At 41.9% G+C, this 23355-nt stretch overlaps 1 pseudogene; it reads left to right on the top strand.

Moving 5' to 3' along the window:
- LOC123039243 (uncharacterized) overlaps nt 1-22925 on the top strand; it is a 76629-nt pseudogene extending 53704 nt beyond the window's left edge.
- The last annotated feature ends 430 nt before the right edge of the window (nt 22926-23355 follow it).

Here is a 23355-nt window from a genome sequence, read left to right as displayed (position 1 = left end):
TCAGGGTTAGGTAGGATACACTATACAAGGTAGCTGTACCAACCACCCCTCTTTTTCCATTTTTACCCTTGTCTACTTTGCCACCTGTTGGTGACCCCTTGAGCATATAAAAGGAGGCCCATGCACAACGTAGAGGGGGGTTGGTTCGGTTCGGAACCAGAAAACACTCACACTCGGTCTCGTTAGCAGCTTGAGTGTACTGTAGCACTCAGCGCTCCCGAGCAAAAACTCAATACAATCAGACAAGCAGCAGTAGGAGTATTATCTCTCCGGAGAGCTCCGAAGCTGGGTAAAACGCTCGTGTGTTTCGCCTCGATCCGCTCTTCGTGCGATCTCCGCCCCCCGCCGAACCGAAAGGGGCCCGGTCCACCGGTCCCCATAGGTGTTCATGGATCAGCTTCCCCGACACTCTCATATTCAGTGGCTTCTTCCCTGGTGACAACATATCTTCCTCTTGCCTGATAATCAAAAAGGTAGGGAGCAGGAAGAGTGACAGGGATGATGTTGCGTCTGTCATAGATTAGTCGATAATGGAGGAATTGTACATTCCTCTCAAGAAAATGATGACTAAACATAGCTTCTTTATCCAAATAAACAGGAGGCATTATCATATCTCCTTCTCGGGGCTATATCAGAAAATTAGCCACACGGGTTGCATAAATTCCTCCAAAGAAATTTCCCTTTCTACTATTATTCTGCAACCTATGTGCAATAATTGCCCCCAAGTTATAACCTTTATAACCTGACACATCACTCTTGAGGACACAAAGATCCGGTGCACACATGTGAGATACCTCATCCTTACCGTTAATGCATCTACCAATAAAGAGAGCAAAGTAATGTAAAGCAGGAAAATGAATGCTCCCTATGGTAGCTTGTACTACGTCCCTAGATTCTCCCACAGTAATATTCGCAAGGAAATCTCTAAATTCAGATTTGGGAGGATCATTAATATTACCCCACTGCAGGAGTTTGCAAGCAGGTGTAAAATCCTCTAAGTCCATGGTGTAAGATGTATCATAAATATCAAATAGGACACTAGGAGAATTACGTGTACAGTTATATTTAAACCTCCGCACAAAGGAATCAGTTAATTGAGAGTACTGAGGACACTTATCTTGTAAGAAGTCCTCCAGCTCAGCATTACGCACATACGCGTGAAATTCCTCCTTGAAGCCTACTTCAATCATAAAATCATCGGATGGCCACTCACAGGCTCGTACACATGCATTCCTCGGCAATTCAACACCTTGCTCACGTATAGCAATCCTTGGCCCTTTCTTTGCCGAGGAACCACCTTGGTACATTCTTCTAAGCATATTTCTTTCTCTGAAAATTTCTGAAATTTTAGTAACTTGAAAATAAAAGTGCATAAAACTAAACAAGATTGATAGTAACTACTCCTACAAGTGCCTAGAGCCCATATCATGCATTAGAATTACTTGGGACCTCAAAAATTTAACATGCAAGCTCAAGAACAGGGTCACCAAGACATCAAGGATTTGCAATGAATAAAGCACTAGAACAAAAACTAATAGGACCAATGGAGGAGTCACATACCAAGCAACAATCTCCCAAAGCAGTTTGGTGAATGGAGTTTTGAGCTAAGAGATCGAAAATCGCAGCAAAACGAGCTAGAACTCGTGCTTGAACTGGATGGGGATTTTTTTTTGGGTAGAAGATGGAGTGTGTGGGTGCTGGCATAAGTGGAGGGGAGCCACCAGGGGCCCACGAGACAGGGGGGCGCGCCCTAAGGGGGGGCGCGCCCTCCTCTCTCGTGGCCTGGTGCTTCGCCCTCCTGCAGTGTTTTTAGTGCCTAAAATCCTCAAATATTCCAGAAAAAATCATACTAAATTTGCAGGGCATTTGGAGCACTTTTATTTTCGGACTATTTTTTATTGCACGGATAAATCAGAAAACAGACGGATAATATTATTTTGCTTTATTTAATCTAATTAACAGAAAGTAAAAAGAGGGTATAGAATGTTGTGCCTTCTAGTTTCATCCATCTCGTGGTCATCACAATGAATCCACTAACAAGGTTGATCAAGTCTTGTTAACAAACTCATTCCGAATAACACGGAACCGGAGAAATTTTGAATAACACTAAGTTACCTCAACGGGGATAAATCCCCAACAATAAGAATATTATACTTTTTCTTGACAGTAGGGAGAGGAAATTCAAAACCTTCAAAAATAATAGTTGGAACTTTCTCAATAGTATTTATGCTATGAACTTGGATTTGCTTCCTCGGAAAGTATACCGTATGCTCACTACCATTAACATGAAAAGTGACATTGCCTTTGTTGCAATCAATAACAGCCCCTGTAGTATTAAGAAAAGGTCTACCAAGGATAATAGACATACTATTGTCATCGGGAATATCAAGAATAACAAAGTCCGTTAAGATAGTGACATTCGCAACCACAACAGGCACATCCTCACAAATACCCACAGGTATAGCAGTTGATTTATCAGCCATTTGCAGAGATATTTCAGTAGGTGTCAACTTATTTAATTCAAGTCTATGATATAAACAGAGAGGCATAACACTAACACCGGCTCCAAGATCACATAAAGCAGTTCTAACATAATTTCTTTTAATGGAGCATGGTATAGTTGGAACACCCGGATCTCCAAGTTTCTTTGGTATTCCACCCTTAAAAGTGTAATTAGCAAGCATGGTGGAAATTTCAGCTTCCGGTATCTTTCTTTTTTTGTGATGATATCCTTCATGTATTTAGCATAAGGATTTACTTTAAGCATATCAGTTAAGCGCATACGTAAGAAAATAGGTCTAATCATTTCAGCAAAGCGCTCAAAATCCTCATCATCCTTTGACTTGGATGGTTTAGGAGGAAAGGGCATGGGTTTCTGAACTCATGGTTCTCTTTCCTTACCGTGCTTCCTAGCAACAAAATCTCTCTTATCATAACGTTGGTTTCTTGATTGTAGGTTATCAAGATCAACAGCAGGTTCAATCTCTACATTGTTGTTATTACTAGGTTGAGCATCAACATGAACATTATCATTATCATTATCATCGGGTTCATGTTCATCACCTGATTGCGTTTCAGCATCAGAAATAGAAGTATTATTGGGATTCTCAAGTGTTTCTATATTAGGTTCTCTAGAAGTTTGCACAGTCCTATCATTTTTCTTTTTCTTCTTCTTAGAAGAACTAGGAACATCTAGATTCTTATTCTGAGAATCTTGTTCAATTCATTTAGGGTGGCCTTCAGGATACAAAGGAACCTGAGTCATTCTACCAGTTCTAGTAGCCACTCTAACGGCAAAGTCATTTTTATTATTCAATTCCTCAAGCAAATCATTTTGAGCCTTGAGCACTAACTCAGCTTGAGTAGCAACCATAGAAGCATATTTGCTAACGCGGTGAAGTTCATCTTTGACTCTAGCCAGATTATCACCTACGCGTCCTATCTCAAAAGCATTATTCTTTAATTCTCTACCAACATAAGCATTAAAACTTTCTTGTTTAGCCATAAAGTCATCAAATTCATCTAAGCATGGGCTATGAAATTTAGTAGAGGGTATTTCAACTTTATCATATCTATAGAGAGAATGTACCTTTACTACCTGTGTCGGGTTTGAAGGAAATATGCCCTAGAGGCAATAATAAAGTTATTATTTATTTCCTTATTTCATGATAAATGTTTATTATTCATGCTAGAATTGTATTAACCGGAAACATGATACATGTGTGAATACATAGACAAACATATAGTCACTAGTATGCCTCTACTTGACTAGCTCATTAATCAAAGATGGTTATGTTTCCTAACCATAGACATGTGTTGTCATTTTATTAATGGGATCACATCATTAGGAGAATGATGTGATTGACATGACCCATTTCGTTAGCCTAGCACTTGATCGTTTAGTATGTTGCTATTGCTTTCTTCATGACTTATACATGTTCCTGTAACTATGAGATTATGCAACTCCCGTTTACCGGAGGAACACTTTGGGTACTACCAAACGTCACAACGTAACTGGGTGATTATAAAGGAGTACTACAGGTGTCTCCGAAGGTACATGTTGAGTTGGCGTATTTCGAGATTAGGTTTTGTCACTCCGATTGTCGGAGAGGTATCTCTGGGCCCTCTCGGTAATGCACATCATTATAAGCCTTGCAAGCAATGTGACCAAATGAGTTGGTTACGGGATGATGCATTACGGAATGAGTAAAGAGACTTGCCGGTAACGAGATTGAAATAGGTATTGGATACCAACGATTGAATCTCGGGCAAGTAACATACCGATGACAAAGGGAACAACGTATGTTGTTATGCGGTTTGACCGATAAAGATCTTCGTAGAACATGTAGGAGCCAATATGAGCATCCAGGTTCCGCTATTGGTTATTGACCAAGAATAGTTCTAGGTCATGTCTACATAGTTCTCGAACCCGTAGGGTCCGCACGCTTAAGGTTTCGATGACAGTTATATTATGAGTTTATGAGTTTTGATGTACCGAAGGAGTTCGGAGTCCCGGATGAGATCGGGGACATGACGAGGAGTCTCGAAATGGTCGAGACGTAAAGATCGATATATTGGACGACTATATTCGGAGTTCGGAAAGGTTCCGAGTGATTCGGGTATTTTTCGGAGTACCGGAGAGTTACGGGAATTCGCCGGGGAGTATATGGGCCTTATTGGGCCATACGGGAATAGAGGAGAGAGGCCGAAAGGAAGGAGGCGCGCAGCCCCCCTCTGGTCCGAATTGGACAAGGGGTGCGGCCCCCCTTTCCTTCCTCCTCTCCCCCTCTTTCCCCCCTTCTCCTACTCCAACAAGGAAGGAGGGAGTCCTAGGCCGGCCGCCTCCTCCCCCCTTACTCCTTTATATACGGGGGGCAGGGGGGCACCTCTAGGCACGACAACACAAGTTGATCTACGGATCGTTCCTTAGCCGTGTGCGGTGCCCCCCTCCACCATATTCCACCTCGGTCATATCATCGCGGAGTTTAGGCGAAACCCTGCGCTGGTAGAACATCATCATTGTCACCACGCCGTCGTGCTGACGGAACTCATCCCCGAAGCTTTGCTAGATCGGAGTCCGGGGATCGTCATCGAGCTGAACGTGTGCTGAACTCGGAGGTGCCGTACGTTCGGTGCTTGGATCGGTCGGATCGTGAAGACGTACGACTACATCAACCGCGTTGTTATAACGCTTCCGCTTACGGTCTACGAGGGTACGTGGACAACACTCTCTTCTCTCGTTGCTATGCCATCACCATGATCTTGCGTGGGCGTAGGAATTTTTTTGAAATTACTACGTTCCCCAACAGTGGCATCCGAGCCTGGTTTTATGCGTTGATGTTATATGCACGAGTAGAACACAAGTGAGTTGTGGGCGATACAAGTCATACTGCTTACCAGCATGTCATACTTTGGTTCGGCGGTATTGTGAGATGAAGCGGCCCGGACCGACATTACGCGTACGCTTACGCGAGACTAGTTTCACGGTTGCGAGCACTCGTGCTTAAAGGTGGCTGGCGGGTGTCTGTCTCTCTCACTTTAGCTGAATCAAGTGTGGCTACGCCCGGTCCTTGCGAAGGTTAAAACAGCACCAACTTGACAAACTATCGTTGTGGTTTTTATGCGTAGGTAAGAATGGTTCTTGCTAAAAGCCCGTAGCTGCCACGTAAAATTTGCAACAACAAAGTAGAGGACGTCTAACTTGTTTTTGCAGGGCATGTTGTGATGTGATATGGTCAAGACGTGATGCTATATTTTATTGTATGAGATGATCATGTTTTGTAACTGAAGTTATCGGCAACTGGCAGGAGCCATATGGTTGTCGCTTTATTGTATGAAATGCAAACGCCCTGTAATTGCTTTACTTTATCACTAAGTGGTAGCGATAGTCGTAGAAGCAATAGTTGGCGAGACGACAACGATGCTACGATGAAGATCAAGGTGTCGCGCCGGTGACGATGGTGATCATGACGGTGCTTCAGAGATGGAGATCACAAGCACAAGATGATGATGGCCATATCATATCACTTATATTGATTGCATGTGATGTTTATCCTTTATGCATCTTATCTTGCTTTGATTGACGGTAGCATTTTAAGATGATCTCTCACTAAAATTATCAAGAAGTGTTCTCCCTGAGTATGCACCATTGCCAAAGTTCGTCGTGCCCAGACACCACGTGATGATCGGGTGTGATATGCTCTACGTCCATCTACAACGGGTGCAAGCCAGTTTTGCACACGCAGAATACTCAGGTTAAACATGACGAGCCTAGCATATGCAGTGACCTTGGAACACGGAGACCGAAAGGTCGAGCGTGAATCATATAGTAGATATGATCAACATAGTGATGTTCACCATTGAAAACTACTCCATCTCACGTGATGATCGGTTATGGTTTAGTTGATTTGGATCACGTGATCACTTAGATGACTAGAGAGATGTCTGTCTAAGTGGGAGTTCTAAAGTAATATGATTAATTGAAACTTAAATTTATCATGAACTTAGTACCTGATAGTATTTTGCTTATCTATGTTTGTTGTAGATAGATGGCTCGCGATGTTGTTCCGTTGAATTTTAATGCGTTCCTTGAGAAAGCGAGGTTGAAAGATGATGGTAGCAATTACACGGACTGGGTCCGTAACCTGAGGATTATCCTCATTGCTGCACAGAAAAGTTACGTTCTGGAAGCACCGCCGGGTGCCAGGCCTGCTGCTGATGCAACTGACGATGTTAAGAACGTCTGGCAGAGCAAAGCTGATGACTACTCTATAGTTCAGTGTGCCATGCTTTACGGCTTAGAACCGGGTCTTCAACGACGTTTTGAATGTCATGGAGCATATGAGATGTTCCAGGAGTTGAAGTTAATATTTCAAGCAAATGCCTGGATTGAGAGATATGAAGTCTCCAATAAGTTCTACAGCTGCAAGATGGAGGAGAATAGTTCTGTCAGTGAACATATACTCAAAATGTCTGGGTATAATAATCACTTGATTCAACTGGGAGTTAATCTTCCGGATGATAGCGTCATTGACAGAATTCTCCAATCACTGCCACCAAGCTACAAGAGCTTTGTGATGAACTATAATATGCAAGGGATGAACAAGACTATTCCCGAGCTCTTCGCAATGCTAAAAGCTGCGGAGGTAGAAATCAAGAAGGAGCATCAAGTGTTGATGGTCAACACGACCACTAGTTTCAAGAAAAAGGGCAAAGGGAAGAAGAAGGGGAACTTCAAGAAGAACAGCAAGCAAGTTGCTGCTCAAGAGAAGAAACCCAAGTCTGGACCTAAGCCTGAAACTGAGTGCTTCTACTGCAAGCAGACTGGTCACTGGAAGCGGAACTGCCCCAAGTATTTGGCGGATAAGAAGGATGGCAAAGTGAACAAAGGTATATGTGATATACATGTTATTGATGTGTACCTAACTAGAGCTCGTAGTAGCACCTGGGTATTTGATACAGGTTCTGTTGCTAATATTTGCAACTCGAAACAGGGACTACGGAATAAGCGAGCACTGGCCAAGGACGAGGTGACGATGCGCGTGGGAAATGGTTCCAAAGTCGATGTGATCGCGGTCGGCACGCTACCTCTACATCTACCTTCGGGATTAGTTTTAGACCTGAATAATTGTTATTTGGTGCCAGCGTTGAGCATGAACATTATATCTGGATCTTGTTTGATGCGAGACGGTTATTCATTTAAATCAGACAATAATGGTTGTTCTATTTATATGAGTAATATCTTTTATGGTCATGCACCCTTGAAGAGTGGTCTATTTTTATTAAATCTCGATAGTAGTGATACACATATTCATAGTGTTGAAACCAAAAGATGCAGAGTTAATAATGATAGTGCAACTTATTTGTGGCACTGCCGTTTGGGTCATATCGGTGTAAAGCGCATGAAGAAACTCCATACTGATGGACTTTTGGAATCACTTGATTATGAATCACTTGGTACTTGCGAACCGTGCCTTATGGGCAAGATGACTAAAACGCCGTTCTCCGGAACTATGGAGCGAGCAACTGATTTGTTGTAAATCATACATACTGATGTTTGTGGCCCAATGAATGTTGAGGCTCGCGGCGGGTATCGTTATTTTCTCACCTTCACAGATGATTTGAGCAGATATGGGTATATCTACTTGATGAAACACAAGTCTGAAACATTTGAAAAGTTCAAAGAATTTCAGAGTGAAGTGGAAAATCATCATAACAAGAAAATAAAGTATCTACGATCTGATCGTGGAGGAGAATATTTGAGTTATGAGTTTGGCCTACACTTGAAACAATGTGGAATAGTTTCGCAACTCACGCCACCTGGAACACCACAACGAAATGGTGTGTCCGAACGTCATAATCGTACTTTACTTGATATGGTGCGATCTATGATGTCTTTTACTGATTTACCGCTATCGTTTTGGGGTTCTGCTTTAGAGACGGACGCATTCATGTTAAATAGGGCACCATCAAAATCCGTTGAGACGACGCCTTATGAACTGTAGTTTGGCAAGAAACCAAAGTTGTCGTTTCTTAAAGTTTGGGGCTGCGATGCTTATGTGAAGAAACTTCAACCAGATAAGCTCGAACCTAAATCGGAGAAATGTGTCTTCATAGGATACCCAAAAGAGACTATTGGGTACACCTTCTATCACAGATCTGAAGGCAAGACATTCGCTGCTAAGAATGGATCATTTCTAGAGAAGGAGTTTCTCTCGAAAGAAGTGAGTGGGAGGAAAGTAGAACTTGATGAGATATCTACTCCCTTATTGGAAAGTAGTTCATCACGAGAACCAGTTCCTGTGACAACTACACCAATTAGTGAGGAAGCTAATGATAATGATCATGAAACTTCAGATCAAGTTTCTACTGAACCTCGTAGGTCTACCAGAGTAAGATCCGCACCAGAGTGGTACAGTAATCCTATTCTGGAAGTCATGTTACTTGACCATGATGAACCTACGAACTATGAGGAAGCGATGATGAGCCCGGATTCCGCAAAATGGCTAGAAGCCATGAAATCTGAGATGGGATCCATGTATGAAAACAAAGTATGGACTTTGGTTGACTTGCCCGATGATCGGCAAGCCATTGAGAATAAATGGATCTTTAAGAAGAAGACTGACGCTGATGGTAATATAACTGTCTATAAAGCTCGACTTGTTGCAAAAGGTTTTCGACAAGTTCAAGGGGTTGACTATGATGAGACTTTCTCACCCGTAGCGATGCTTAAGTCCGTCCGAATCATGTTAGCTATTGCTGCATTTCATGATTATGAAATTTGGCAAATGGATGTCAAGACTGCATTCTTGAATGGATTTCTAGAAGAAGAGTTGTATATGATGCAGCTGTAAGGTTTTGTTGATCCAAAAGGTGCTGACAAAGTGTGCAAGCTCCAGCGATCCATCTATGGACTGGTGCAAGCATCTCGAAGTTGGAATAAACGCTTTGATAGTGTGATCAAAGCATATGGTTTTATACAGACTTTTGGAGAAGTCTGTATTTACAAGAAAGTGAGTGGGAGCTTTGTAGCATTTCTAATTTTATATGTAGATGACATATTATTAATTGGAAATGATATAGAATTTCTGGATAGCATAAAAGGATACTTGAATAAAAGTTTTTCAATGAAAGACCTCGGTGAAGCTGCTTACATATTGGGCATCAAGATCTATAGAGATAGATCAAGACGCTTAATAGGACTTTCACAAAGCACATACCTTGACAAAATTTTGAAAAAGTTCAAAATGGATCAGGCAAAGAAAGGATTCTTGCCTGTGCTACAAGGTGTGAAGTTGAGTCAAACTCAATGCCCGACCACAGCAGAAGATAGAGAGAAAATGAAAAATGTTCCCTATGCCTCAGTCATAGGTTCTATAAAGTATGCTATGCTGTGAACCAGACATATTGTATACCTTGCTCTGAGTTTGGCAAAAGGAATACAATTTCGATCTAATAGTAGATCACTGGACAGCGGTCAAGAATATCCTTAGTGAGGACTAAGGAGATATTTCTCGATTATGGAGGTGATAAAAGAGTTTGTTGTAAAAGTTACATCGGTGCAAACTTTTACACTAATCCAGATGACTCTAAGTCTCAATCTGGATACATATTGAAAGTGGGAGCAATTAGCTAGAGTAGCTCCGTGCAGAGCATTGTGGACATAGAATATTAGCAAAATACATACGGCTCTGAATATGACAGACCCGTTGACTAAGCTTCTCTCACGAGCAAAACATGATCATACCTTAGTACTATTTTGGGTGTTAATCACATAGCGATGTGAACTAGATTATTGACTCTAGTAAACCCTTTGGGTGTTGATCACATGATGATGTGAACTATGGGCATTAATCACATGCAGATGTGAATATTGGTGTTAAATCACATAGCAATGTGAACTAGATTATTGACTCTAGTGCAAGTGGGAGACTGAAGGAAATATGCCCTAGAGGCAATAATAAAGTTATTATTTATTTCCTTATTTCATGATAAATGTTTATTATTCATGCTAGAATTGTATTAACCGGAAACATGATACATGTGTGAATACATAGACAAACATATAGTCACTAGTATGCCTCTACTTGACTAGCTCATTAATCAAAGATGGTTATGTTTCCTAACCATAGACATGTGTTGTCATTTGATTAATGGGATCACATCATTAGGAGAATGATGTGATTGACATGACCCATTCCGTTAGCCTAGCACTTGATCGTTTAGTATGTTGCTATTGCTTTCTTCATGACTTATACATGTTCCTGTAACTATGAAATTATGCAACTCCCATTTACCGGAGGAACACTTTGGGTACTACCAAACGTCACAACGTAACTGGGTGATTATAAAGGAGTACTACAGGTGTCTCCGAAGGTACATGTTGAGTTGGTGTATTTCGAGATTAGGTTTTGTCACTCCGATTGTCGCAGAGGTATCTCTGGGCCCTCTCGGTAATGCACATCATTATAAGCCTTGCAAGCAATGTGACCAAATGAGTTGGTTACGGGATGATGCATTATGGAACGATTAAAGAGACTTGCCGGTAACGAGATTGAACTAGGTATTGGATACCGACGATCGAATCTCGGGCAAGTAACATACCGATGACAAAAGGAACAACGTATGTTGTTATGCGGTTTGACCGATAAAGATCTTCGTAGAACATGCAGGAGCCAATATGAGCATCCAGGTTCCGCTATTGGTTATTGACCAATAATAGTTCTAGGTCATGTCTACATAGTTCTCGAACCCGTAGGGTCCGCACGCTTAAGGTTTCGATGATAGTTATATTATGAGTTTATGAGTTTTGATGTACCGAAGGAGTTCGGAGTCCCGGATGAGATCGGGGACATGACGAGGAGTCTCGAAATGGTCGAGACGTAAAGATCGATATATTGGACGACTATATTCGGAGTTCGGAAAGGTTCCGAGTGATTCGGATATTTTTCGGAGTACCGGAGAGTTACGGGAATTCGCCGGGGAGTATATGGGCCTTATTGGGCCATACGGGAATAGAGGAGAGAGGCCGAAAGGAAGGAGGCGCGCAGCCCCCCTCTGGTCCGAATTGGACAAGGGGTGCGGCCCCCCTTTCCTTCCTCCTCTCCCCCTCTTTCCCCCCTTCTCCTACTCCAACAAGGAAGGAGGGAGTCCTACTCCCGGTGGGAGTAGGACTCCCCTTGGCGCGCCCCTCCTAGGCCGGCCGCCTCCTCCCCCCTTGCTCCTTTATATACGGGGGCAGGGGGGCACCTCTAGGCACGACAACACAAGTTGATCTACGGATCGTTCCTTAGCCGTGTGCGGTGCCCCCCTCCACCATATTCCACCTCGGTCATATCGTCGCGGAGTTTAGGCGAAGCCCTGCAGGGTAGAACATCATCATCGTCACCACGCCGTCGTGCTGACGAAACTCATCCCCGAAGCTTTGCTGGATCGAAGCCCGGGGATCGTCATCGAGCTGAACGTGTGCTGAACTCGGAGGTGCCGTACGTTCGGTGCTTGGATCGGTCTGATCGTGAAGACGTATGACTACATCAACCGCGTTGTTATAACGCTTCCGCTTATGGTCTACGAGGGTACGTGGACAACACTCTCTTCTCTCGTTGCTATGCCATCACCATGATCTTGCATGTGCGTAGGAATTTTTTTGAAATTACTACGTTCCCCAACAGGGTTATCAAGACAATGTAGTTCTTCAAGTGGTATATTCAGACCATGTATTTCTTCAATAGGAGGTAAATTCTTAACATCTTTAGCTTTAATACCTTTTTCTTTCATTGATTTCTTTGCCTCTTGCATATCTTCAGGACTGAGGAATAAAATACCTCTCTTCTTCGGAGTGGGTTTAGGAATAGGCTCAGGAGTTGGCTCAATTGGTTCAGGAATTACTTCAGGAACTGGCTCGGGAAGAGTCCAATTATTTTCATTAGTCAACATATTATTCAATAATATTTCAGCTTCGTCGACTCTTCTTTCCCTGAAAACACAACCAACACAACTATCCAAGTGGTCTTTAGAAGCATCGGTTAGTCCATTATAAAAGATATCAAGTATTTCATTTTTCTTAAGATGATGATCGGGCAAAGCATAAAGCAACCGGAGAAGCCTCCCCCAAGCTTGTGGGAGACTCTCTTCTTTGGTTTGCACAAAATTATATATTTCCCGCAAAGCAGCTTGTTTCTTATGAGCAGGGAATATTTAGCAGAGAAGTAATAAATCATATCCTGGGGACTACGCACACAACCAGGAGCAAGAGAATTATACCAAGTCTTAGCATCACCCTTTAATGAGAACGGGAAAATCTTAAGGATATATGAATAGCGCGACTTCTCATCATGAGTAAATAAGGTGGCCATGTCATTCAACTTGGTAAGATGTGCCACAACAGTTTCAGATTCAAGGCCATAAAAGGGATCAAATTCAACTAAAATAATAATATCAGGATCAACAGAGAATTCATAATCCTTATCAGTAACACAGTTAGGTGAAGTAGCAAAAGTAGGATCGGGTTTCATTCTAGCATTAAGAGACTGCTGCTTCCATTTAGCTAATAATTTTTTAACATCATTTCTATCATTGCAAGCAAGAATAGCTTCAGCAGCTTCTTTGTTCATAACATAACCCTTAGGAACAACATGTAATACATAATCATTGGGGGAACGTTCATCATCACTATCATCAATAATAGGTTCTTCAATATTTTCATTCCCCCTAACTCTAGCAAGTTGTTCATCAAGAAATTCACCTAATGGAAAAGTAGTATCACGCACAGAAGTAGTTTCATCATAAGTATCATGCAAAGTAGAAGTGGCATCATCAATAACATGCGACATATCAGAATTCATAGCAGTAGCAGGTTTAGGTGTCGCAAGCTTACTAATAACGGAAGGAGAATCTAGTGCAGAGCTAGATGGCAGTTCCTTACCTCCCTTCGTAGTTGAGGGTAAAATCTTGGTCTTAGCGTCTTTCAAGTTCTTCATAGTGATCTTAGATATAAATCCCAAGTGACTCAGAGAATAGAGCTATGCTCCCCGGCAACGGCGCCAGAAATTAGTCTTGATAACCCACAAGTATAGGGGATCGCAACAGCTTTCGAGGGTATAGTATTCAACCCAAATTTATTGATTCAACACAAGGGGAGCCAAAGAATATTCTTGAGTATTAGCAGTTGAGTTGTCAATTCAACCACACTTGGATAACTTAGTATCTGCAGCAAAGTATTTAGTAGCAAAAGTGGTATGATAGTAATGGTAACAATAGCAACAGTAAAGATAAATGTTTTTGGGTTTTTGTAGTAGTTGTAACAGTAGCAACGGAAAAGTAAATAAGCGAAGAACAGTATATGAAAAGCTCGTAGGCAATGGATCAGTGGTGGATAATTATGCCGGATGCGATTCCTCATGCAATAGTTATAACATAGGGTGATATAGAACTAGCTCCAGTTCATCAATGTAATGTAGGCATGTATTCCGTAAATAGTCACACGTGCTTATGGAAAAGAACTTGCATGACATCTTTTGTCCTACCCTCCCGTGGCAGCGGGGTCCTAGTGGAAACTAAGGGATATTAAGGCCTACTTTTAATAGAGAACCGGACCAAAGCATTAACACATAATGAATACACGAACTCCTCAAACTACGGTCATCACCGAGAAGTGTCCCGATTATTGTCACTTCGGGGTTGTCCGATCATAACACATAATAGGTGACTATAGACTTGCAAGATAGGATCAAGAACACACATATATTCATGAAAACATAATAGGTTCAGATCTGAAATCATGGCACTCGGGCCCTAGTGACAAGCATTAAGCATAGCAAAGTCATAGCAACATCAATCTCAGAACATAGTGGATACTAGGGATCAAACCCTAACAAAACTAACTTGATTACGTGGTAAATTTCATCCAACCCATCACCGTCCAGCAAGCCTACGATGGAATTACTCACACACGGCGGTGAGCATCATGAAATTGGTGATGGAGGATGGTTGATGATGACGACAGCGATGAATCCCCCTCTCCGGAGCCCCGAACGGACTCCAGATCAGCCCTCCCGAGAGAGATTAGGGCTTGGCGGCGGCTCCGTATCATAAAACGCGATGAAACTTTCTCTCTGATTTTTTCTCCGTGAGACGGTATATATGGAGTTAGAGTTGAGGTCGGAGGAGGTCCGGGGGGCCCACGAGATAGGGGCGCACCCCCCTGTCTCGTGGACAGGCCCTGGGCCCCCTGGCCCTGATTCTTTTGCCAAAAATTCTTATTAATTCTGAAAATTCCCTCCGTGGATTTGCAGGTCATTCCGAGAACTTTTCTTTTCTACACATAAAACAACATCATGGTAGTTCTACTGAAAACAGCATTAGTCCGGGTTAGTTTCATTCAAATCATGCAAGTTAGAGTCCAAAACAAGGGCAAAAGTGTTTGGAAAAGTAGATACGTTGGAGACGTATCAATGGACCATATGAGATGTTCCAGGAATTGAAGGTAATATTTCAAGCAAATACCCGAGTTGAGAGATATGAAGTCTCCAACAAGTTCTATTGGTAAAAGATGGAGGAGAATCGCTCAACTAGTGAGCATGTGCTCAGATTGTCTGAGTACTACAATCGCTTGAATCAAGTGGGAGTTAATCTTCCAGATAAGATAGTGATTGACAAAGTTCTCTAGTCACCATCACCAAGTTAGTAGAACTTCGTGATGAACTATAGTAAAGCAAGGGATGACTTTAATGATTCCCGAGCTCTTCGTGATGCTGAAATCAACGAAGGTAGAAATCAATAAAGAGCATCAAGTGTTGATAATTGACAAGACCACTAGTTTCAAGAAAAGGGAAAGAAAGGGAACTTCAAGTAGAATGACAAGCAAGTTGTCACTCCCGCGAAGAAGCCCAAAGCTAGACCAAAGCCTGAAACTGAGTGCTTACACTGCAAAGGAAATGGTCACTGGAAGCGGAAATGCCCTGGATATTTGGTGGATAAGAAGGATGGCAAAGTGAACAAGGGTATATTTGATATACAGGTTATTGATGTGTGCCTTACTAGTGTTTATAGTAGCCCCTGAGTATTTGATACTTGTTCGGTTGCTAAGATTAGTAACTCGAAACAGGAGTTACAGAATAAACAGAGACTAGTTGAGGGGGAAGTGACGATGAGTGTTGGAAGTAGTTCCAAGATTGATATGATCATCATCACACACTCCCTATACTTTTGGGATTAGTGTTAAACCTAAATAAATGTTATTTGGCGTTTGCGTTGAGCATGAATATGATTTGATCATGTTTATTGCAATACGGTTATTCATTTAAAGTCAAAGGATAATTGTTGTTCTGTTTACATGAATAAAACCTTCAATGGTCATACACACAATGAAAATAGTTTGTTGGATCTCGATCGTAGTGATACACATATTCATAATATTGATGCCAAAAGATGCAAAGTTAATAATGATAGTGCAACTTATTTGTGGCACTCCCATTTGGGTCATATCGGTGTAAAGCGCATGAAGAAACTCCATAAAGATGGATTTTTGGAATCACTTGGTTATGAATCATTTGATGCTTGCGAACCGTGCCTTTTGGGCAAGATGACTAAAACTCCGTTCTCCGGAACAATGGAACGAGCTGCTGACTTGTTGGAAATAATACATACTGATGTATGAATACCAATGAGTATTAAGGCTCGTGGCGGGTATCATTATTTTCTAACCTTCACAGATGATTTGAGCAGATATACGTATATCTACTTGATGAAACATAAGTCTGAAATAGTTGAAAGGTTCAAAGGATTTCAAAGTGAAGTGGAAAAATCATCATAACAAGAAAATAAAGTTTCTATGATCTGATCGTAGAGATGAATATTTGAGCTACGAGTTTGGCCTTCAGTTAAAATAATGTGGAATAGTTTCACAAACTCATGTCACCTGGAACACCACAGCGTAACGGTGTGTCCGAACGTCATAACCACACTTTATTTGATATGGTGCGATCAATGATGTCTCTTGCCGATTCACCAATATCGTTTTAGGGTTAAGCATTAGAGATAGTTGCATTCAAGTTAAAATAGGGCACCATCTAAATCCGTTAAGATGACACCGTATGAACTATGGTTTAGCAATAAACCTAAGCTGTCGTTTCTTAAAGTTTGGAGTTGCGATGCTTATGTGAAAAAGTTTCAACCTGATAAGCTCGAACCCAAATCGGAGAAATGCGTCTTCATAGGATACCCAAAGGAGATTGTTGGGTACACCTTCTAATCACAGATCCGAAGGCAAAATATTCGTTGCTAAGAATGGATCCTTTCTAGATAAGGAGTTTCTCTCGAAAGAAGTGAGTGGGAGGAAAGTAGATCTTAATAAGGTAATTTGTACCTTCTCCCGAATTGGAAAGTAGTTCATCATAGAAATCAGTTCCAGTGATTCCTACACCAATTAGTGAGGAAGCTAATGATGATGATCATGAAACTTCAGATTAAGTTACTACAAAACCTCGTAGGTCTTCCAAAATGCAGTACGCATCAGAGTGGTACGGTAATCCTGTTCTGGAAGTCATGTTACTAGACCATGATAGACCTACGAACTATGAGGAAGCGATGATGAGCCCAGATTCCGCGAAATGGTTTGAGGCCATGAAATCTGAGATGGGATCCATGCATAAGAATAAAGTGTGGACTTTGGTGGACTTGCCCGATGATCGGCAAGCCATAGAAAATAAATGGATCTTCAAGAGGAAGACATACGCTGATAGTAGTGTTACTATCTACAAAGCTCGACTTGTCGCAAAAGGTTTTTCGACAAGTTCAAGGTGTTGAATACAATGAGATTTTCTCACTTGTATCGATGCTTAAGTCTATCCGAATCATGTTAGCAATTGCCACATTTTATGAAATCTGGCAAATGGATGTCAAAACTGCATTCCTTAATGGATTTATTAAAGGAGAGTTGTATATGATGCAACCAGAAGGTTTTGTCAATCCTAAAGGTGCTAACAAAATGTGCAAGCTCCAGCGATCCATCTATGGACTGGTGCAAGCATCTCGGAGTTGGAATATACGCTTTGATGACTTGATCAAAGCATATGGTTTTATACAGACTTTTGGAGAAGCCTGTATTTACAAGAAAGTAAGTGGGAGCTCTGTAGCATTTTCTAAAACTATATGTAGATGACATATTGTTGATTGGAAATGATATAGAATTTCTGGATAGCATAAAAGGATACTTGAATAAAAGTTTTTCAATGAAAGACCTCAGTGAAGCTGCTTACACATTGGGCATCAAGATCTATAGAGATAGATCAAGACGCTTGATAAGATTTTTCAATGAGTACATACCTTGATAAGATTTTGAAGTAATTCAAAATGGAACAGTCAAAGAAGGAGTTCTTGCCTGTGTTGCAAAGGTGTGAAATTGAGTAAGACTCAAATCCCGACCACGGCAGAAAATAGAAAAGAAGAATGAAAGTCATTCCCTATGCCTCAGTCATAGGTTCTATAAAGTATGCTATGTACCAGGCCTATTGTATACCTTGCTCTGAATTTGGCAAGGGAGTACAATAGTGATCTAGGAGTAGATCACTAGACATTGGTCAAGAATATCCTTAGTGAGGACTAAGGAAATATTTCTTGATTATGGAGGTGATAAAAGAGCCCGTCGTAAAGAGTTACATCGGTGTAAGCTTTTACACCGATCCAGATGACTCTAAGTCTCAATCTGGATACATATTAAAAGCGGGAGCAATTAGCTAGAGTAGCTTCGTGCAGAGCATTGTAGATATAGAATATTTGCAAAATACATACGGCTCTGAATGTGACAGACCCGTTGACTAAACTTCTCTCACGAGTAAAACATGATCACACCTTAGTACTCTTTGGGTGTTAATCACATATCAATGTAAACTAGATTATTGACTCTAGTAAACCCTTTGGGTGTTGGTCACATGACGATGTGAACTATGGGTGTTAATCACATACAGATGTGAATATTGGTGTTAAATCACATGGTGATGTGAACTAGATTATTGACTCTAGTGCAAGTGGGAGACTGAAGGAAATATGCCCTAGAGGCAATAATAAAGTTATTATTTATTTCCTTATTTCATGATAAATGTTTATTATTCATGCTAGAATTTTATTAACCAGAAACATAATACATGTGTGAATACATAGACAAACATAGTGTCACTAGTATGCCTCTACTTGACTAGCTCGTGAATCAAAGATGGTTAAGTTTCCTAGCCATAGACATGAGTTGTCATTTGATTAACGGGATCACATCATTAGGAGAATGATGTGATTGACTTGACCCATTCCGTTAGCTTAGCACTTAATCATTTAGTATGTTGCTATTGCTTTCTTCATGACTTATACATGTTCCTACGACTATGAGATTATGCAACTCCCGTTTACCGGAGGAACACTTTGTGTTCTACCAAACGTCACAACGTAACTGGGTGATTATAAAGGAGCTCTACAGGTGTCTCCAAAGGTACATGTTGAGTTGGCGTATTTCGGGATTAGGATTTGTCACTCCGATTGTCGGAGAGGTATCTCTGGGCCCTCTCAGTAATGCACATCACTACAAGCCTTGCAAGCAACGTAGCTAATGAGTTAGTTACGGAATGATGCATTACGTAACGAGTAAAGAGACTTGCCAGTAATGAGATTGAACTAGGTATTGGATACCGACGATCGAATCTCGGGCAAGTAACATACCAATGACAAAGGGAACAACGTATGTTGTTATGCGGTTTGACCGATAAAGATCTTCGTAGAATATGTAGGAGCCAATATGAGCATCCAGGTTCCGCTATTGGTTATTGACTGGAAACGAGTCTCGATCATGTCTACATAGTTCTCGAACCCTTAGGGTCCACACGCTTAAGGTTTCGTTGACAGTTTTATTATGAGTTTATGAGTTTTGATGTACCGAAGGTTGTTCGGAGTCTCGGATGTGATCACGGACTTGATGAGGAGTCTCTAAATGGTCGAGACATAAACATCGATATATTGGACGACTATATTTGGACACCAGAAAGGTTTCGGGTGAGATTGGGACAATACCGGAGCTCCGAGAGGTTATCGGAACCCCCCGGGAGGTATATGGGCCTTATTGGGCCTTAGTGGAAAGGAGGGAGAAGGAGCGAAGGAGGGGGCTCCCCCCCAAGCCCAATCCGAATTGGGAGGGGGGCGGCCCCCCTTTCCTTCTTCCCTCCCCCCTCTTCCTTCCCTCTCCCTTTCCTAATAGGAAAAGGGGGAGTCCTACTCCCGGTTGGGGTTGGACTCCCCCCCTAGGGCACGCCACCCCCCTTGGCCGGTCCCCTCCTCCACTCATTTATGTACGGGGGAGGGGGCACCCCATAGGCACAACAATTGATCTCTTGATCTCTTAGCCGTGTGCGGTGCCCCCCTCCACCATAGTCCTCGATAATATTGTAGCGGTGCTTAGGCGAAGCCCTACGACGGTAGAACATCAAGATCGTCACCACGCCGTCGTGCTGACGAAACTCTTCCCCGACATTCTGCTGGATCGGAGTACGGGGAACGTCATCGAGCTGAACGTGTGCTAGAACTCGGAGGTGCCGTAGTTTCGGTGCTTGATCGGTCGGGCCGTGAAGACGTACGACTATATTAACCGCGTTGTTCTAACGCGTCCGCTTTCGGTCTACGAGGGTACGTGGACAACTCTCTCCCCTCTCGTTGCTATGCATCACCATGATCTTGTGTGTGCGTAGGAATTTTTTTGAAATTACTACATTCCCCAACAGGAGTTTCATGTCTATTTGAAATTGCACAAAAATAGTAATACAATTAAACATCTTTTTTGTCATAGAAATATGTAATAGTAGCACAACAATAGTAATTCAGTTTTTTAATAGTTGGAATAGTCAGTTTTGTAGTTGCAATTTCATGCAACATCACTTGCACAACAGTAGTTATACAGTTGGCACATCAGGCCTGTACACCTAAACAATAGTTACTCATTTTTTTTCATTTACTTTTCATGTCTTTACGGCAACCAGTTAATCCTGTTTTTGTTTTTTTCCTTTGTCCTCGTATTTTTTTCCGAACTGCCCTGACATCATTAACTATGATGGGTACTTTGTGAGTCTAAAGGAGTTGGCTGATTCAATGAAGCCTACCAAATGGCTATCAAACGGTGTTGTCGAAGCTGCACTTATCCAAATCAGGGAAACCTTACCTAAGGACTCGAAGAAGGTCATCATGCCACTCAGGGTTGCTGTAAGTTGAATGAGAACTGTTGTTCTTGTTTCACACAATATTCCTTGTCCCTTTCCTTTTTATAGTGTGTTTCCTAAGACTCGTCTTTTCCAATGCAGACACGCTTGCAGCAAGGAATATACAATGCTGCCGAGATACATTCTAAATTTGAGAAGACTAATCACCTAGACTGTCAAGATATGGTCAGTTTTTTTTCTGGCCACACAATCTTTGCGTTTTTTAACTTTTCTTGTTGCATAGCTCTTAGGTTTCACTGGGCAATTCTGCACAACTCATAGTTATTTTTATTTTTTGCCTTCTTTTTCTGTGTTGTTAATATGTTCAGGTGATGCTCCCTGTGCTTGAGTTTGCTGATCCCAATGATCGAGAAGGAGGCAGACACTACTGGGTGTTTAACATCAACTTAAGGGATCAACGTTTTGAGGTGCTAGATTCTTGGAGGAAGCTCGACAACCCTGACTTAATGCACTATGCTTTAACTATGGCGGGAGCAGTGAGGTGTTTATGGAAGCAGCATTACCCAGAGCACAATATCATTCACTTTCAAGTCGTCGACATTGATGTACCCAAGCAACTCGGGAAGTAAGTCATGCATGCATGCCATTTCCCTCTTTCATTTTTTTATAGTTGGCTTCTGATCAAGAGAAAATTCAACTAGGGGGTGGGGGCGGTGCATGGACCTCAAATTTTTTTTGGCACCAACCACACCATTTGGTTGCACAAAGTCTTCATACAGTTGCACACTGGTCAATGAGGAGTTGCACATTTTTTTGAGCTAGTTGCATGATACAAAGAGAATCTATAATGTATGTTTGTCCACCTTTCTCTTCTTGGATTTGGAAACAACAACAGTTCAGGGGGGAAATTTGCATGGTCAAGAACATGGTTTTGCAAAAAAAAGGTTGTTAGTTGCAACAAAAATATTTTTCTTTTACTATGTTTTTCAGTTGCACGAGTATGGACCCATCTCACGTCAAAATAACAATGTGTTTTTTCCTTCTTTTTTTGCACATCAATGAATGTGGTCTGTTCATGTTGTCAATACTAGCATTTCGAATGGGAGACAATTGCCAAACTACGAACCAAAAGAGTGCCTAAGCATGAGAAGGATAATGACCCACAAGATGGTTGACTTTGCTCTCAACAAAGCCCCGTGGAGGGAAATTCTACGGTACAAAGAGTAAGTTTTGTTTTTGCTCCCTTTTTATCCGCTACCATCAGTCTACATAATAGTTGCACAATGGTACCCAATCAGTTGCACACCCAGTACAAGTTCAGTTGCACAATTTTACGTGAGCCTTTTTTTGCCCAGGTTGCACATTCTGTTTCTTGAGTATTTTTGTGGCTGTTTTTAACCCTAAGAATGATACAATTTTAGTCATTTTTCTTTTCCTTTGTACATGGCATAGTACTTGGAGATGTTACAGTTGCACATATAGGGCAGACACTTGCACATTGGTTCTAATTAACTTGCACAGTTCCTTTCGATTTTGGCAAACCATCAAAAAATCAATCACTAAAAGAAAACACACATGGTAACATTGTTTTACCAAGCAACATGCGTAAATGTGTAAATTTGCCAACAAAGGCATAAATAGGTAAATATGTAGTCTCACACATAGCCAAGTGATAGTCTGCCACTTTTTAACATGAATACAAATGGGGTACCATGTAAGTTTAAAGAAGACAAAGAAGAAGTTTCCAAAGCAGTTTTTTGTTGCTGGATCTTCATAGCTCCATCCATGCCCTAACAGTGCAAGCCTTTTGATGGTTTCCCCATTTATCTATTGCTTCTATGTCACCAAGTTGTCACGCCAACTTTGTAGAGCAGCTAGCGGCATTGTGCTTATCTGAGTTGCAGTAGCTGCACCTGTTTTTCCTTTTCGGGTGTAGTTCAAGAACTGAATGATAGTGTCTCCTCCTTTCCCTCCCTTATGTAGTTGACTTTGGCGGATCCCTAGGAGTTGCATCGTCATTGTCGTTGCTCTTAGGCGACATCTGCTCAGTGCGGTTAGGATGGCCTTGTGTTGTGTTACCCATAGGAAGAGGTGTTGAAGCATTACTCACACGTGGCCCAACATGACCCATCGGTGGAGGTGGTTCAGCACGACCCATGGGAGAAGGCGCTGGACCATGAGCAGCACGACCCGTGGGAGGAGATGGTGGACCACGACTACCATGGCCCATGGGAGTAAGTGATGGACAACAAGCACCACGGTCCATTGGAGGAGGTGCTCCACCAAAACCACCACGGCCCATGGGAGGAGGTGGTCGACCACGGCCCATGGGAGTAGGTGGTGGAGCACGACCAATAGGGGTAGTTGCTGGAGTAGGCCCTGTAGATGTAGGCCGCACGGGAGGATCCTGGTTGTTATCACCAGCGGACGGACCTGCTTCTCTTGCAACCCTTTTTTGTCCTTATAGACTTGTTCAGCTGCACAATCTCTGTGAGCGCATGCATGTTCTTATCAACAATGTCTTTTGCTGCATCAGAACCACAAGCAAACTTTGCTAGTTTCTAGAAATCTGCAGTCATGTTTGCATGCCTAATTTCCTTTAGAGAGGTGGGAGGCATTACATCAGACTGCTGGCTAGTGGCACTTGGCACACTTGGGACAGTAATTG

Source organism: Triticum aestivum, chromosome 2B (genome assembly GCF_018294505.1).
Source record: "Triticum aestivum cultivar Chinese Spring chromosome 2B, IWGSC CS RefSeq v2.1, whole genome shotgun sequence".
Taxonomy (NCBI): domain Eukaryota; kingdom Viridiplantae; phylum Streptophyta; class Magnoliopsida; order Poales; family Poaceae; genus Triticum; species Triticum aestivum.
This window is presented reverse-complemented; position numbering and strand designations above follow the sequence as displayed.